We start from the raw sequence: 17,755 nt of genomic DNA, 5'->3' as shown, positions 1-17,755 counted from the left end.
CGGGCTTTGACTTCTCCCTAATAGAGCCTTTTGTGAGGTCAGTGAAGGGGGCCATTAGCTGGGAGGAACCCCAGGAGGCCCAACCCAAAAGGAGAAAATATTTCCCGAACCTGATGAGAGAACCCGAAGCCTTCCCCTTCATTGATGAGTTGGAGGAACTTATCAGAGACGAGTGGCAGAGACCCGAGAAGAAAGCAAATCTTAACAATCGGCTTGCCAAACTATATCCTCTAAAGGAGGCTAAAATTAAATCTCTCGTGTCCCCGCCAGTGTTGGATGCATCCCTCATGCGCGTGGCCAGACACGTTACGCCCCCTATCGAGGACGCTGTGTCATTCAAGGATGTCCTGGATAGGAAGATCGATACTGATCTCAAAAGAGCTTACTCAGCAGCAGGAGGTGTATGCAGGCCAGCAGTGGTTCTTGCAGCTGTGGGTAAGGCTATTGCCAGTTGGTCAGCAAGCACAGAAAAACTTGTATCCAAGGCGCTGATCAGGACCAAATAGTTAGGGCCCTGCAAGAACTAAGCCTTGCAGGGGATTTTGTGGCAGAGGCATCTGTGGATGCTATTAAGTCTGCATCCAGGGCTATATTGTCCTCGGTAATGGCCCGACGGGCTCTCTGGCTCAAACCCTGGGCGGCAGATCCTGCTTCCAAGTCCAATTGGTGCCGCATCCCGTATGATGGTGAGAACCTTTTCCGCGCAAAATTGGACTCTGCTATTTCTAAGGTTACTGGCGGAAAATCAGGGCCTATCCCCTCGGATAGAAAGCCAAAGCTTCAGAGGCCTCCTCCCTTTAGGCGTAACCTCCCGGACAGGTACAGGGATGCCAAGTCCTACAGGCCTGGTAGGGAGTACAGAAGGAACTGGAAGGCCCATCAAACGTCCTTCCTGACGTCCCAGAAGCCCAGGACCCCGGCATCTACTGACCAGAAGTCCTTTTGAAGGCGTGTCCGCCCAGCCAGCAGTGGTGGGGGTCAGACTCTCAAAGTTCACGCTGGTCTGGGGGGAAACAATAAGCGTTAACCACCGTTCGCATCGGGCACAGATGGTCATTCAGGTGACTTCCCCCAGGGAACCATTTTTGCCCAACAAACCTCCCGTCATCCCGGCAAAGAGGTTAGCCTTGACCCGATAAGTTCAGGATCTGCTCCAAAAGGAAGCAATTACCGAGGTGCCCCTATCCCAAAGAGGTCGGGGGTTCTATTCCCCTCTATTTCTAGTAAAAAAGAAATCAGGGGACCTACGTCCGGTCCTGGATCTAAACGTAAACCGCTCTATCCAGGTAGAAGCATTCAAAATGGGGAGCCTACAGTCTATCCTCCAGGCCATAAATCTGGGGGACTGGATGCTCTCCATAGATCTACAGGGCGCCTACCTCCATATCCCTATCCATTCAGAACTCCAAAAGTTCCTCAGTTTTTCGCTAAACCACAGACACTTTCAGTTCTGAAGTAGTCAGTTTGGAAATTCTGTGGCTCCCAGGACCTTTACAAAGGTTCTTCTTCCCGTTATCGCGCATCTGATGGAGAGGGGGCTGCGAGTCCACCATTATCTGGACAATATTCTTCTCCTCTCAGACAGCCGGGAGTCGCTGTTACAGCATTGAAAGATCCTGGTCTCCACTCTGCAGAATCTGGGATGGCTCATAAACTGTGGGAAGAGCCAGACTCGGCCCACCCAGAGAATGATCTTCTTAGGAGCCCAGTTGAATACAGTGCAGCTGCCTCCGGAGAAGTCTTCCCTGTTGGTCCGGAAGGTGAAGAAGGCCATTCTAGCAAGATCCCTTTTGGCCAGAGTATGCCTCAGCCTTCTAGGCTCCCTATCAGCGACAATTCCTATGGTCCGTTGGGCTAATTGGCACATCAGACCTCTGCAGAACTCCTTCCCACATCAGTGGGATGGTTCATCCATGACCCAGACGATCCGGATCTCGGAGACAGTCAGGCGCTCATTGCGTTGTGGTCCCCACAACTTAAACAATTGCAAACACATAGTCATCCCTCCTCAGGAGGTAGTGACAACGGCCGCCAGTCTAGAAGGTTTGGGAGCCCACTACCAGTCCCATGTAGCGCAGGGCCGTTGACCTTTCGAAGTACGGGACTCGGTATCGAATGTGCTGGAGATGAGGGCAGCCCTCCAGGCTCTCCTGGCCTTCAGCTCCCTTTTAAGGGGGAAGCAGGTCCTCTTAACGATGGACAACAAGGTTGCTGTCGCCTACATAAACAGACAGGGGGGGACCAGGAGTCCCTCCATGATGCGGGAAGTTCTCCCTGTGATTGAATGGGCACAGTTGAACCTGAGGGTGACTTACATCCCGGGGGTCGAGAACATCTTTGCCGACACACTCAACAGGGAGTTTGCCTTCAACGAGTGGTCCCTGAGCCCTCAGCCTTCTCCCTCATCTGCCAGACCTGGGGTCAACCAGACATAGACCTTGCTACGACTCTGGCAAACTCCAAATGCCGAAGGTTCCTGTCGAGGTTTCCCTTTCACTTAGCGGAGGGGACAGATTGCCTCCAGCATCCCTGGAACTTCCATCTCGGGTATATCTGCCCTCTGACTCAGAGATCAACAGCATTGATGATAGCGGTGATTCCTTTTGGCCCAGGAGGCCATGGTTCACCACCCTCCTACAACTGAGCACGGCAGACCCTCTTGCTCTTCCCTGTCAGCCGACTTGCTCTCCCAGGGCCAGCTACTACACCCAGATTCGGAGAAGCTGCACTTGATGGCTTGGGGGCTGAGAGGGCTAGGTATCTATGTCAGGGCTGCTCCCAGAAGGTAGCTGATACCCTGCTCCAGGCCAGAAAACCTACCACCAACTGCACCTACCGCAGGGTCTGGGAGAAGTTTGTTGCCTTCTCTCAGGGCCTTGGCCGGGATCTGTCCTCCCTTTCGGCTCCTCTGATCCTAGAGTTTCTGCAATCAGGCTTAGACAATGGTCTTAGCTCTAGTACTCTGAAAGTTCAGGTGTCAGCTCTATCCGCCCTGACAGGGGTTAAATGGGCTCACGATCCCCTTGTTATGCAATTTCATAAGGCCTGTCTTAAACTAAGACCATCTAGGAAGCCTTCCTTTCCAACATGGGACCCATCAGTCATCTTAGAGGTACTATCCAAAGAACCCTGTTTCCCGCTGGAAAACATCTCCCTCTGGCACCTGACACTAAAAGTCACCTTTCCTGGTCGCAATCACATCAGCGAAGAGAGTTTCAGAGATGCAAGCATTACTGATTAAGGAGCCGTATCTGATCATTCATCCAGACAGGGTAGTTCTAAGACCCTTGGATCATTTTATCCCAAAGGTGGCATCCTCTTTTCACTTCAACCAGGAAATCAACTTGCCAGCTCTTAACACAGACCAGGGTGACCCTCATCCTCTGGATGTAAGGGGCAACATCATAAAATATCTTTCCCTGTCCAAATCCTTCAAAAGATCGGAGAACCTCTTCATCATTCCCTATGGCCTTAGGAGAGGTCAAGCAACATCGGCCCGAACCACTGCCTCCTGGTTAGTGAAGGCCTACTTGCTGAGTGAGTCGCAAATTCCTGAAGACCTGAGGGCTCATTCCACCAGAGCAGTGGCCACCTCCTGGGCAGCATATTGTAGGGTCTCAGCGGAAACCATCTGCAGAGCAGCCACTTGGTCCTCCAGGAACACCTTTATCTCTCACTACAAGGTGGACTCAGCTCAGCTATCAACAGTAGAATTGGGAAAGTCCATTATTCAAGCCAACTCTTCTATTCCTTGCTAATAAACATTTACCTTTGCATCTCCCACCCAGTCTGCGAGTTAATCCCCAGAGTGTATGCTGCCATGATGCGACAGGAAAATGGAAAATTGTATACTTACCTTTCCGTAATTTTCCTTTCCTGTCGCATCTTCATGGCAGCATACAATATCCCACCCACAAAGGTGATTCATATATACAGAGAATACCGGGGCGGGGGGCGTATCTTCATCTTATAGCTATGTGGTCCTATCAGGTTGTGGGGGCGGAGTCACAACCCAGAGTGTATGCTGCCATGAAGATGCGACAGGAAAGGAAAATTACGGAAAGGTAAGTATACAATTTTCCATTTTTTTTTAATTCTCTTAAAAAGTAGTAAAGTAGTTACAGCTCTATCTCCTTTGTGTCAAAGAACAGATGTCACCGGCTGGCTTCTAATGTTCCCCCATTGACACAGGAAAGTATAAAAAATATCTCTGGGCTTTGCCATAACACATGTGAGCAGATAACTTCCTATGCTCTCTGCCTGTGACCACTTTTATTAGTGTAGCACCCTCTTAGTTAGGCTGCTAAGTAAATGTAGTTTTTGGCTCTTTCTGTAATCAGGGAAGCAGCGTTTTTTTGGTCTTGTCTGTTCAGGATTTTACAGGCTGGGAGTTTGCTTCCCCCTGGCTCTAGAAGAGGTTTTTGGAGTTTAGGGAGGGAGAGCCTGAAGGTGGCTGGGATGATGTTAAATAGCCTGGAACCCTGATGAGATTGTCTTTTTCCTGTCTGAACTAATGGATTTGTGAGCTGAGAAAAGGGTTCCCTTCGGACTGAATGCTGGATTGCTTTGAAAGAGGCTGCACCTATGGACTGACCCTGTTCCAGTATTCTGTGAGTAGAACCTCCTATTTCTACTACCTCAAACCTGCTTCATGGTCCCCAGCCGTGAACCTGTGGGCTGTTCCTGTCTGCCTTTACTTGTGCCAAAGCTACTTCATGGTCCCTAGCCATGAACTTGTTGACTGTTCCAGTCTACCTTTATCTGCTTTTAAGCTGCTTCATGATCCCTAGCAGTGAACCCATAGACTGTTCCTGTTTTCCTGTACTTGTGCGTAAATGTTTTGGTGTATTCCGCATCACCCCAAATCCCCTTGGATTTGTTATAAGCTTCTACAAGCAAATAAACCTTAAGGGATAACACCCTAGAATGTTCAATAATCAGCATGAATGGACTGTTACTGAGTGTCTGCCTGCCTCTGCATTGCTTTTGGAAAGAACCTGCTAATCTACAGAAGCCCCTACAGGGGTAGCACTACATTAGCTACGCTGTTCTCAGCTATCTCTGGGGACCATGGAACCATGCTCTTCATTGTTATGGAGAATAGCATAGGGGTGGAATCCTGAAGTCCTATTCTGTTGTCCACTCCTGATACACAGTAGGGTAAGTGAGCATTGTCATCCTAAGACTGGAAGTGTAATACTGGCAAAATCACCAGAAGAAAATTAAGAAACAAAATGGAAAGTGAAAACGAATGTGCCTGTGCATCTAAGGAATGGTAAACTGTAACATTTTCGATTTTTACTGTTGTGTTTAAACAAATGTTAAGGAGCACCTGTCTCATTTGTCAAATAAAGATGTGTACTGTTCACATAGGTGGAAGCATTGCAAAAAATATTTTCTCAACATGGATTGCTAGTCAGTTATTGAGATGACAAAAGGGTGTTCACTTGTATAGATTAATAGTTCCGGGGCTTAGAGCTGAACTCCAGAATCAGCAAATTTTACTCAAATACAGGGACATGTATTTTAATGTTCCTTGAATCTTGGTGTATTTTGTGTATTTCGTCCAGATCTGTGCAATAATTCAGTGTGAAACTTTACCTATATGCAGGAGTTTCCTGTAATAAAGACCTGTCTCCACTGCTCTCTCTCCTTGTGCAGGGTGGCTGGTCTTGTCTCCGCCTCCTCCTGTAGTTTCCCTGCAGGCAGCCTGTAGTGGGAGGAGCTGCTATGTCCCTGCCATTGCTCTGCTCTCTGCACAAGCTATGTACAGCACACTAATATTGTCACTTCTTTCTTTACAAGGCAATAATAGGGTTTTTAAAGGCATTTGGTACACTCAAATTGGATTTACATATATATTCTTTGTGGCTATTGAGAAATATATTTAGTTGAACGTTTTTGTGCCTGGGGTTTACCTTTAAAGGGTTCCTAAACCATCTTTAGCCTTTAGTATTTACCGCTTAGGCTGCGTACACACGCGGGGACTGTTCGCTCAACTTTGTCCGCTGAACAGTGTTTCGGCGGACAGTCCGCTCGTGTGTGGGCTTTCAGCGGACAGTTTCAGCGGACAGTCTGCTGAACAAAGTTTTTCGGAAATTCCGAAAAACTGTCCGCTGAAACTGTGTTTCAGCGAACAGTCCCCTCGTGTGTAGGCTTGTTCGTCAAACTAAGTTCCACGCATGCTCAGAAAGGATTTACACGCCGAAGTTTGCATTGCAGTGTATAGGACGTCGTTTTCTAGTCCCGTCGTACGTGCCGTTCACGTCATCGCGCACGGTTTCAGCGGACTGTTCGTTCGTCGTGTGTGGCCAAGTCCGTCCATGCTAATTTTGAGCGGACTGTCCGCTGAAACTGTTTGACAGACAAAGTTGAGCGAACAGTCCCCGCGTGTGTACGCGGCCTTAGACTTTAGGTTTAATGTTAGCTGGGATGTTAAAATGTTTGTGGAAGGGTTAAGTTGGGGTGTTTTAAACACCAAAGGCCCGTATGAAGAACTGCAGCACTAGAGCCCAGATGAAGAGTGCCCAGGAACAACTATTGTTGATGTAAAGGTAATGAAGTATTAGGAAGCAAAGTCAAGTACAAAACATAAGATGCAAATATAAGGCTGTTACCCAACTCAGGCCGCGTACACACGCGCGGACTGTTCGCCCAACTTTGTCCGTCCAACAGTTTCGGCAAACAGTCCGCTCAAACTTAGCATGGACGGACATGGCCACACACGACGGACGAACAGTTTGCTGAAACCGTGCGCGATGACATTTCGGCACGCACGACGGATCGAAAATTTCGACGTCCAATACACTGCAATGCAACCTTCCGACGTGGAAATCCTTTCTGAGCATGCGCGAGACTTAGTTGGCCGAACAAGCCTACACACGAGCGAACAGTCCGCTGAAACCTTGTTTCAGCGGACAGTTTTTCGGAATTTCCGTAAGACCTTGTTCGGCCAACTGTCCGCTGAAACTGTCCGCTGAAGCCCCACACACGAGCGGACTGTCCGCCCAAACACTGTTCAGCGGACAAGGTTGGGCGAACAGTCCGCCCGTGTGTACGCGGCCTCATAACTTACTGCCAATAAGTGGGAAAGCAGACAAAAATTTGAATTAGCTTGTTAAAACAATGTACCTTGATACATTACTTCAGTGATTAAAGGGATGAGCTCCATATTAACATTATACTTTTCTGCTGCAAGCTCAGTGACACTTAAACTAATAGAAAAAAGTCTTTGTTCCCATAAGAATGGTTTTAAAATAATACATTTATCACCTTATTTCCTGGTGTTTCTAATGATCAAAGTGTATATACCTTCAAAGTTTCCAAGTTTTACTTTGAAAGAGTAAGACTTTCTTTTACCGGAACCTTCAGTTGCCACTCAGACCTCGGCAGGTTACCAACCACAGACCTAAAGCCATTCATTAAAACAAAACTCTGAGTTCCTACCCGATGAAAAATCCCCTGAGGAGACTTAAGTAGAAAGAGATACCCCCCCTTTTCAGGATTAGTATATGAACAATTGCAATTAATGTCTAAGAATTATTACTAAGCTATACTTTAGATCAGCACTTCGGTCTTTATGTGAAGACCCTAAGTTGTCTATATACCATTGTGATATATGACTTAATCATTGGAACACTGCTTTACAATCAAGGGTAAAAATTTAGCAGAATGAAGTTTGAAGAGATAATGGTAGGGAGCTGCTGAAGCAATTTGTACAGTATGAAAAGTGATCTTAGACCTTTTGATATGCTTGATGAAACTATCTGTCAACACATAGGACATTATATATAGATACCAATTAGTAGAACATGTACTGTACATTTCAGGTAAAAATCCTGACCACACTTTCAAACTCTATTCAACAAGACCTACGTATTAAACACTTTTTTGGTGCATGCCATAATGTGCTAGAATGCATCGCATATTAACACATTATAACACACTTAACTCTCAAAGAAAGCCCTCCAGCTCCCACTGGTCACAGGCACATACATCTTTTCCCAGCCTTCTTTCTTGGTTCCTCCCATGTGGATGCGATGATGTCACTCCCATGCATGCGCACAGGAGTCACATTGTCACGGCACAGTGCAGGTGGTGTAAATGTATGCTGAGCTGTGCATGTGGTGCAGCTGACAGACATAGAGAAGCATTTATGACAGAAAGAACTGATAGGGTCTCGTGTGTCATAAAAATCCTGCCTGTCAACATTTTTTTATTTAATTAACTTAAATTAACTTAATTTAAGTTTAATATCACTTACATTTTTTATTCCAATAATATTAGAAGACATCAGTCTCTTGGTGTCAAAAACACAGGCTCCAGAGAACTTAAAGTGTATTTTCATCTTTGTTGCCAAACTGGGATAACACCAACTTTATATTTATCACATGTTCTCATTAACAATAAAAAATGCAGTTTTAAAGTGATTGTAAAGGTTTTTTTTTTCTTTCTTTTTTTAAATAACAAACATGTTATATTTACCTCTTCCATGCAAGGGCTTTGCATAGAGAAGCCCCAATCCTCCTCTTTTGGGGTGCCCCAATGGCGCTCCTGGCTCCTCATGCGCATTGAGTGCCCCCACAAGCTGTATTACATGTATTTCGTGTGGGCATGCTCCCAAGTCCTGCTGCTGCTAGTATCTCACAAAAGTGAGTACATCCCTCACATTTTTGTAATTTTACTATATCTTCATGTGAGTGTACAGCTTGTATAACAGTGTAAATTTGCTGTCCCCTCAAAATAACTCAACACACGGCCATTAATGTCTAAACCGCTGGCAACAAAAGTGAGTATACCCCTAAGTGAAAATGTCCAAATTAGGCACAATTAGCCATTTTCCCTCCCCAGTGTCATGTGACTCATTAGTGTTACAAGATCTCATGTGGGAATGGGGAGCAGGTGTGTTAAATTTGGTGTTATCACTCTAACTCTCTCATACTGGTCACTGGAAGTTCAACATAGCACCTCATGGCAAAGAACGATAAAGATGGTAAAGATGGCCTAGGCTATAAGAAGATTGCCAAGACCCTGAAACTCAGCTGCAGCACGGTGGCCAAGACCGTACAGCGGTTTAACAGGACAGATTTTTCACTGATCACTATACTGGTGTCACCTGTGACACTAATCAGTATTAGGGAGGTTAGTGGTAGGCCCAGGTGACTCATTAACCCCCTAATAAAGGTTTAACCCCTTGATCACCCCCCAGTTTCACCCCCTTTTACAGTGTCACTAGTATAGTGTACAGGTATTCTTTTCTGCTCACCGTATTAGTGTCACGGGTGACGCTAGTTAGCTAGTTAGAGTCACTGTCAGTCTTGAATAGTGTCAGGGTACCAGCCGTATATTGCCTAATAAACGATTAACTTCTCAATCGCTCCCCAGTTAACCCTTTCACTCCCTGTCAGTAGCACTAACACACACGCACACACAATATACTTCCCTTAATAGTATAGTGTCTGAACAGAACAATATCTTTGATCTGATCAGAACTATATTAACGTTCCCAGTATTAGTGTTCCAAAAATGCGGTGTTAGCAGGATCAGCCCAGACACCTGCCAGCACCTGCGTTTAGTCCCTCCGTCCAGCCCAGCTCACCCAAGTGCAGTATCAATAGATCACTGTCAGTTACAAAGCACAAAACTGCAGTGTTAGCAGAGTCACGCCTGATCCCTGCTAACACTAACAGTTAATTTTTTTGGTAGCGATTGAAGCAGCCGCTGACAACCAGTTGCTCTTTTACTTGTGAGTCGCACTAGTTGTACCTATAAATTTAGTGGCCAAAATGGCCAAACAGAGGTACAGTAGTGAAGAGGCCTACACGTTGCTGAGCATGACAGATAAGAGTGAAGGGGAAGCCTCGCTGTCAGATTCAGGCTTCTGAACCGAACCTGTTGAGAGCAGCGACACCCTGACAGATATCTCCGACAACAAAGTAGTGGTCTCTGCTAAGGTCAGGTGTACCCGACACTGTTCTTTTGTTGCTGAGGTGTAACAATCGCAGGGTACGTGTATGGAGCAAAGAGCCAGTACTAGTGCCGCTCAACATTCTGGTGAACTGATAAGCACCAGTGGCTTAGTACATCCTGGTCTTAGACAAACCAGCACTGCAGTATCACTAAGTGCAGTTCAAGCTGGTGTGGTAGCTAGCATAAGTAGTGCCCCACAGCCACCAATAATTCAAAGACAGGCCCATAGAGCCCATAGTGTCCTTCCCGCTGCATTTGCTAATCCTGATTGGCAGCCCACCACTTTTGCAGTGCCCATACTTCCTCCATTCACTGGCCAACCCGGAATTCAGGTGGAAACAGCAGATTTTAATACCTTTGACTTTTACAAGTTGTTTTTCATGGAAGATATGTACAGATTGATTGTGGACCATTTATATGCTGGTCAATTTATCGCTGCAAATCCAAATTTGACCCTTGCCAGAGAATTTGCCTGGAAACCTATAAGGATTCCCAAATTTAAGACCATTCTGAGCCTATCCCTCCTTATGGGCATTACTAAAAAGAATGAGTTGTGGTCATATTGGTCCACTGACCCAATTCCCCATATGCCCGTGTTCTCTGTTTCCATGACCAGGACTAGATACGAGCAAATCTTGCAGTTCATGCACTTCAACGACAATGAACTTGGTTGTCCTGGGGGGGGGGGGAACATGAATATGATTGGCTCTGCAAAATTTTGTCCCTCATAAACCACTTGAACCAACAATTTGCAGCCTTGCTTATTCCCATCAAGTTGTCTGCCTTGATGAGTCCCTGATTACATTTTCTGGCCGCCTTACTTTCAGTTTCTCCCCAGCAAGCGTGTCAAATATAGAGTCAAGATGTATAAGCTCTGTGACAGGGCCACAGGCTATACATAGAGTTTTCTGGTTTACGAGGAAAAAGATAGCAGCGTGGAGCCCCCCAGCTGCCCAGACTACATAGGGAGCAGTGGTAAGATTGTTTGGGACTTGGTGTCACCCTTATTTGGAAAGGGGTACCACTTATACATGGACAATTATTACACAAGCAAGCTACTTTTTAGTCACCGTTTTGATTCTTGAATTGGTGCTTGTGGTAACGAGTGATCTAATCGCCAAGGCTTCCCCCAACATCTTGTAGATGCCCAACTTAGACGGGGGAGAGAGCTTGCTTGAGGTGTAATAAATAGCTTGCAGTGAAGTGGAGGGACACAGAGAATGTTTTTGTTTTGTCCTCCATACATGCAGACACGGCAGTCCAAATTCCAACGGCGACTGGTGTTGTTGAGAAGCCCCTCTGTGTCCACGAATACAACCTTAACATGGGAGGGGTGGACTTCAATGACCAGATGGCACCATACTTAGTTGCCTGTAAGGCCAGACGCTGTTATACAAAAGTGTCTGTATACTTAGTTCAATTGACTTTGCTGAACGCATGCATGTGCTATACAAAGCGTCAGGATGAACTGGGTCCTTACTAAAATTCCAGGAAGAGATTATCACAGCCTATCTGTTTTCAGACGTTGCTGTGGCCCAACTTCCCAATGCAAATGTAGTGAGCCGGCTGCATGAGAGGCATTTTCCTGATGCCCTCCTTGGTATCCCTACCCAAAGAGCACCCCAAAGAAGATATTGCGTCTGTAGAAGCCGCGGATATAGCCTTGACAACTGCTATTATTGTCCCTCCTGTCCTGACCAACCTGGTCTCTGCATTGGTAAATGTAATAAAAAGTGTAAAAAATAAATAAAAAAAATTAATAATTAAAAAAATTAAAGCACCCCTGTCCCCCATGCATGCACACAAAGGTGAACACAAGCGTCGGTCTCATGTTGTATGTACACAGCATTTGCACCATGCATGTGAGGTATCACTGCGATAGTCAGATCGAGGACAGTAATTCTGGAATTAGACCTTCTCTGTAAATCTATTATGGTAGATGTCGTGCTTGGTATCTATATACTTGGCATAAGATCATCTTTTATATTTTACCAAACATTTGGGCAATATAGTGTGTTTATGTGCATTAAAATTTCAAAATGTGTTTTCTTCCCCAAAAATTGCATTTGTAAAATCGCTGCGCAAATACTTTGTGAAAAAAATGCAACAATCACCATTTTATTCTGTAGGGTCTCTGCTTTAAAAACATATATAATGTTTGTGGGTTCAAAATCATTTTCTAGCAAAAAGTGTCAGAAAGGATTTGGTGGTTCAAGTGGTTGGAAGAGTGGGTGATAAGCTTCTAATGTTGGGCATAAAATGCCAGGACAGTCCAAACCCATCCCTCCAAATTACCCATTTTTGCTGAGAGGCATGTTGAGTCCATGGAATATTTTGCTAACATTTTCTGGGAAAATTTTTTATTTTATTTTACACAAAGTTGCCACTAAATTATATATTGCTCACACTTGGCATGGGTATATGTTAAACTACACCCCAAAATACATTCTGCTGCTTCTCGTGAGTATGGGGATACCACATGTGTGAGACTTTATGGGAGTCTAGCTGCCTGCAGGACCCTGAAAACCAATCACTGCCTTCAGGCTTTCTAAGGGCATAAAATGGTGATTTTACTCCTCACTACCTATCACAGTTTCGGAGGCCCTGAAATGTCAAGATAGCACAACCCCCCCCCAATGACCCCATTTTGGAAAGGCATGGTGAGTATTTTTCAGCTCCCATTTGTTTTTGAAAATGAAGAAAGTAAAGGAACATTTTTTTTTCTTCTTTCAATTTTCAAAACTTTGTGACAAAAAGCGAGATCCACAAAATACTCAACGTATCATTTCAGTGACAACTTTGTGTACATTTTTTTTTCAATCACTAAATAAAATATTCAATAGGCTCAACATGCCTCTCAGCAATTTCCTTGGGTGTCTACTTTCCTAAATGGGGTCATTTCGGGGGGGTTTGTACTGCCCTGCCATTTTAGCACCTCAAGAAATGATGTAGTCATAAACTAAAAGCTGCATAAATTCCACAAAATGTATCAATTTGTAGACTCTATAACTTTTCTGCAAACCAATGAATTTACGCTTAATGAATTTTTTTTACCCAAGACATGTGGCTGAATACATTTTGGCATAAATGTATGACTGTAATTGAGTTTATTGGAATTTTTTATAACAAAAAGTAGAAAATATAAATCTTTTACAAAATTTTCGGTCTTTTTTTTCGTTTATATCACAAAAAATAAAAATCCCAGAGTTGATCAAATACCACCAAAAGAAAGCTCTATTTGTGGGGGGAAAAAAGGACACAAATTTCGTTTGGGTACAGCATTGCATGAACTCGCAATTACCAGTTAAACCAGCGCAGTACCAAACTGTAAAAAGTGCTCTGGTCATTAAGAGGTGAAATCCTTTCGGTACTTAAGTGGTTAATAAATAGACAGTCTGGATGAACCTCATTATACAGGTTACAGAGGACAGGAATAAGGAAGTCTCCAAATTTCTTATAAAAAGCATCCAAAAACCCATCTGGGCCAGAATTTTTTCCTTCTTTCAAAGATTAATGATTTCATTGCAGATGTAATTTCCTCCATTGAGAAGTAGATCAAGATACTCTTCACCTTCTTCTCTATCAGACGGGGTAAGGCAGTACGGTGAATATAATCAAGACATTGAGAACAGGCAGTCTCTTTTGGAAATCTGTTTAAGTTAACATGGTAGCTTGTCAATGAATAGGCGCATAAATGTTTGTCAAAGTAAAAAGCAGATGAAAGATTTTACATTTACTGAACAAGTACCTACCCTCAGGGTCAATAAGCTCCTGAACATCAGAGACTGGGATAGAAGAATGCAAGCCAATCGCCACTGGTACAACCTCTTAATGAAAATTTAGATGACCGACATGCTGAAGATTTAGCAGGATTTGATGGTTCCAAGGATGAAAGCTCAGAAATATGTGGCATAGGAGGATCAGACCAGGGTTCACGTTCCACTTGCAGAATGCCCAGATTTTTTTGTAAATGCTGGAAGATCAACTGCTGTCCAAAAAATATGAGAAAAACAGAAATGGAAGGCACGCAAACCTAGTGCATTGCCAAAGATAATTTATGATAAAAATGTTTATATAAAAGTGTGTACTCACAAAATGCAACTGGCAAAAGGGCATAAAAACAATGCATGGATATGCACAGAACATGGGGTACAGCTAACGCGCTTCGGGGGCGGACCCCCTTACTCAGAGCTGGGCCTAGGGGGTGCACCCTGAAATGCGTTTGCTGTACCCCGTGTTCTGTGTATGTCCATGCATTGTATTTTATGGCCTTTGTCAGTTGCATTTTGTGAGTACCCACTTTTATATAAAACTTTTTTATTATTAAATTATCTTTGGTATTGCACTAGGTGTGTGTGTGCACCTTCCATTTCTACCTTTCTAGTAGTTCCTATCGGATTACCTCATCTGAGGAAGGCAGCATCCACCCAGTTTTGGATACCATATATACCTTTCACACCACCATTTTATTTGACATCTTTTACTCAACACCTTGGAAGACCTATTAGCGGTGGAAGTGACTGTGTTTTTTGTACCCGAAAAATAGGAGCACGGTAATTTTACAAGCCAAGGGATGGAAAGGATACCTCCAGTTGTAGGTTATGGCAGCCTAAGAAAAGGCCTGAGTAAGAGGCCATAGGGCTCTCTATTTAGCAAGATTTTGGTGGGAGAGATCAGAATAAAGTGTTATTTGGGCACCATTAGCTTTCAAGGGACCATGATTATGTACTTATGCAGAACTTCCCCCTTACATTTATAGAAGTGCACCCTACATAGTACATCTCTAGGATGGGTAGCGGCAGGGGTAAGTGAGCCTGAAACCTGCTGAAAGTGGTCTATTTCAATATGTTCTGTAGCAGGTTTACCTAATAGGGTGTTGAAAACCTCCTTTATCAGGGGCAAAAGATCCTCATGCCCTGTGGCCTACGGGATACCTCTGAGGTAGGTGTTATTCTATCTATGGCAGTCTTCCATATCATCATTTTGGGACCAGAAAGCCTGCAGTTGAGAATAATGGTCAACAAGAGCTGTATACACCTGAGTACCCATTAATTGCTGAAGAAATAATTTGTACTGCCACCACCCAGTCATGGAAATGCTGAAGACTAAGCCATGGAGTTCAGCCATATCCCGTTTGTGACTATCCTCCATATGGCAGAACATGAACTCCAAGTCTCTCTTAGTAGGCAGCAAGTATAAATATTTCTCCAAGTGCTCAGCAATAGCAGGATCTTCATACTTACTCCCTGAGCCAGTGCAATCCCTCTTCACTTCACTCGACCATCCCCTTCCGCCGACTGAGCTCTCTGTTAAAAAGTTATATTTTTAACATAAGGGGGCTTTTGGTTAAAGTGATTGTAAAGGATCGTTTTTTTGGCCCTGAAAATCATCTTCTGGGGTCCCCCGGTGGCTTTCGCAGCTACTCCCCATGTCAGATAACCCCCTAGGAGAAGCTCTCTCCCAAGGGGGTAACCTTGCGGGCACGCTCCCAAGTCCAGCATTTGCGTCCATAGACACGAATGCTAGACTCGGCCCCGCCTGCATCATTGGATTTGATTGACAGTAGCGGGAGCCAATGGCTGAGCCGCTATCAATCTATCCAATCAAGAACCGGGACCCAGTGGAGAGAGGGACAGCAGGTCCCCGCCAAGGAGATAAAGGGACTTGGGTAAGTAAAATGGGGGGGAGCTCGGGTGACTGCCATAGGATGCATTAAGGTGAAAAAACACCGGGGTTTACAACTCCTTTAAGCAAGCCTTCTCACTATAAAAGGGAGGCACAAAGCAGCCATGGTATCAGTGAAATAAAACTGTATAGGGAAAGATTAGGAAATTTTACCTTAATTCTGTTTTGCCAGCTATTTGGGCAATCAACCCCTTTGCTGCCTTTTCTGTCCTTATTATTAAAGGCTTTTTATGGTTCTCATTTTATTTTGTGGTTGATTTGAGGTCAGCGGCCACTTTTAGATGCTGTCCCATCCATTTTTTTTGCTGCAAGGCTTCCTTACACACTTTACAGTACCAATGCTAAACAGGTGATCAATGAAATGTGGAATATATCAATTTATTTATGGAGACATAGCACAAAATGGATTTTGCAGTGAAGACGTGGTAGGTAGTCGAGGTTTAATTTGATTAAAAGTGTATTTCTACCAGACAGCCTAACGCACTTTCGAGTGTTGATTGCAATGTTCTGCCTTTGACATGAAAGTCATTTCTTTTAGGCTTCATGCACACGAGACGCAGATGCAAACGTTGCTGGACACATGTTGAAACCGGCGTTTAGAAACGCGCGTTTTGCTGCGATTTTTACCGCGATTTAGCGGCGTTTTACCGCGTTTTACCGCGTTTGCGTCTAGAAGCGTTTAGTTAAGCTAACATCATAGACCCTCCCCAGCTCAAAAAAACAGTATTATTAACTATTTCAGCAATTTTGTGGGACCAGAGTGAGTAGCAGCAGCTGTGAGAGCTGCAGTGTACTTGTATTTAGCGTGTCACTTGCCACGGCACCTGCCACAAGTTGTGGATTGTCCACTTGCCACGTCACTTGCCACGTCACTTGCCACGTCATCTGCCACAAGTTGTGGATTGTCCAACTGCCACGTCACCTGCCACAAGTTGTGGATTGTCCACTTGCCACGTGACTTGCCACATCACCTGCCACGTCACTTGCCACGTCACCTGCCACAAGTTTTGGATTGTCCACTTTCCACGTCACTTGCCACATCACTTGCCACAAGTTGTGGATTGTCCACTTGCCACGTCACTTGCCACGTCACTTGCCACGTCATCTGCCACAAGTTGTGGATTGTCCACTTGCCACGTGACTTGCCACATCACCTGCCACGTAACTTGCCACGTCACCTGTCACAAGTTTTGGATTGTCCACTTGCCACGTCACTTGCCACAAGTTGGGGATTGTCCACTTGCCACATCACCTGCCACGTCACCTGCCACAAGTTGTGGATTGTCCACTTGCCACGTGACTTGCCACATCACCTGCCACATCACTTGCCACGTCACCTGTCACAAGTTGTGGATTGTCCACTTGCCACATCACTTGCCACCTGCCATGTCACTTGCCACAAGCTGTGGATTGTCCACTTGCCACGTCACTTGCCACGTCACCTGCCACGTCACTTGCCACGTCACCTGCCACAAGTTTTGGATTGTCCACTTGCCACGTCACTTGCCACGTCAGCTGCCACGTCACTTGCCACAAGATGTGGATTGTCCACTTGTCACATCACCTGCCACATCACTTGCCACATCACCTGCCACGTCACCTGCCACAAGTTGTGGATTGTCCACTTGCCACGTCACTTGCCACATCACCTGCCACGTCACTTGCCACGAGATGTGGATTGTCCACTTTCCACATCATCTGCCATGCCACCTGCCACAAGCTGTGGATTGTCCACTTGCCACGTCACCAGCCACATCACCTGCCACAAGTTGTGGATTGTCCACTTGCCACGTCACTTGCCACATCACCTGCCACGTCACTTGCCACATCACCTGCCACAAGTTGTGGATTGTCTACTTGCCACGTCACTTGCCACATCACCTGCCACGTCATTTGCCACAAGATGTGGATTGTCCACTTTCCACGTCACCTGCCATGCCACCTGCCACAAGTTGTGGATTGTCCACTTGCCACGTCACCAGCCACATCACCTGCCACAAGTTGTGGATTGTCCACTTGCCACACCACTTTCCACGTCACCTGCCACGTCACCTGCCACAAGATGTGGATTGTCCACTTGCCACGTCACCAGCCACATCAC

The sequence above is a fragment of the Lithobates pipiens genome, unplaced genomic scaffold, assembly GCF_037356315.1.
Source record: "Lithobates pipiens isolate NorthernLeopardFrog02 unplaced genomic scaffold, aLitPip1_a1.2 Scaffold_22, whole genome shotgun sequence".
Classification (NCBI taxonomy): domain Eukaryota; kingdom Metazoa; phylum Chordata; class Amphibia; order Anura; family Ranidae; genus Lithobates; species Lithobates pipiens.
This window is presented reverse-complemented; position numbering follows the sequence as displayed.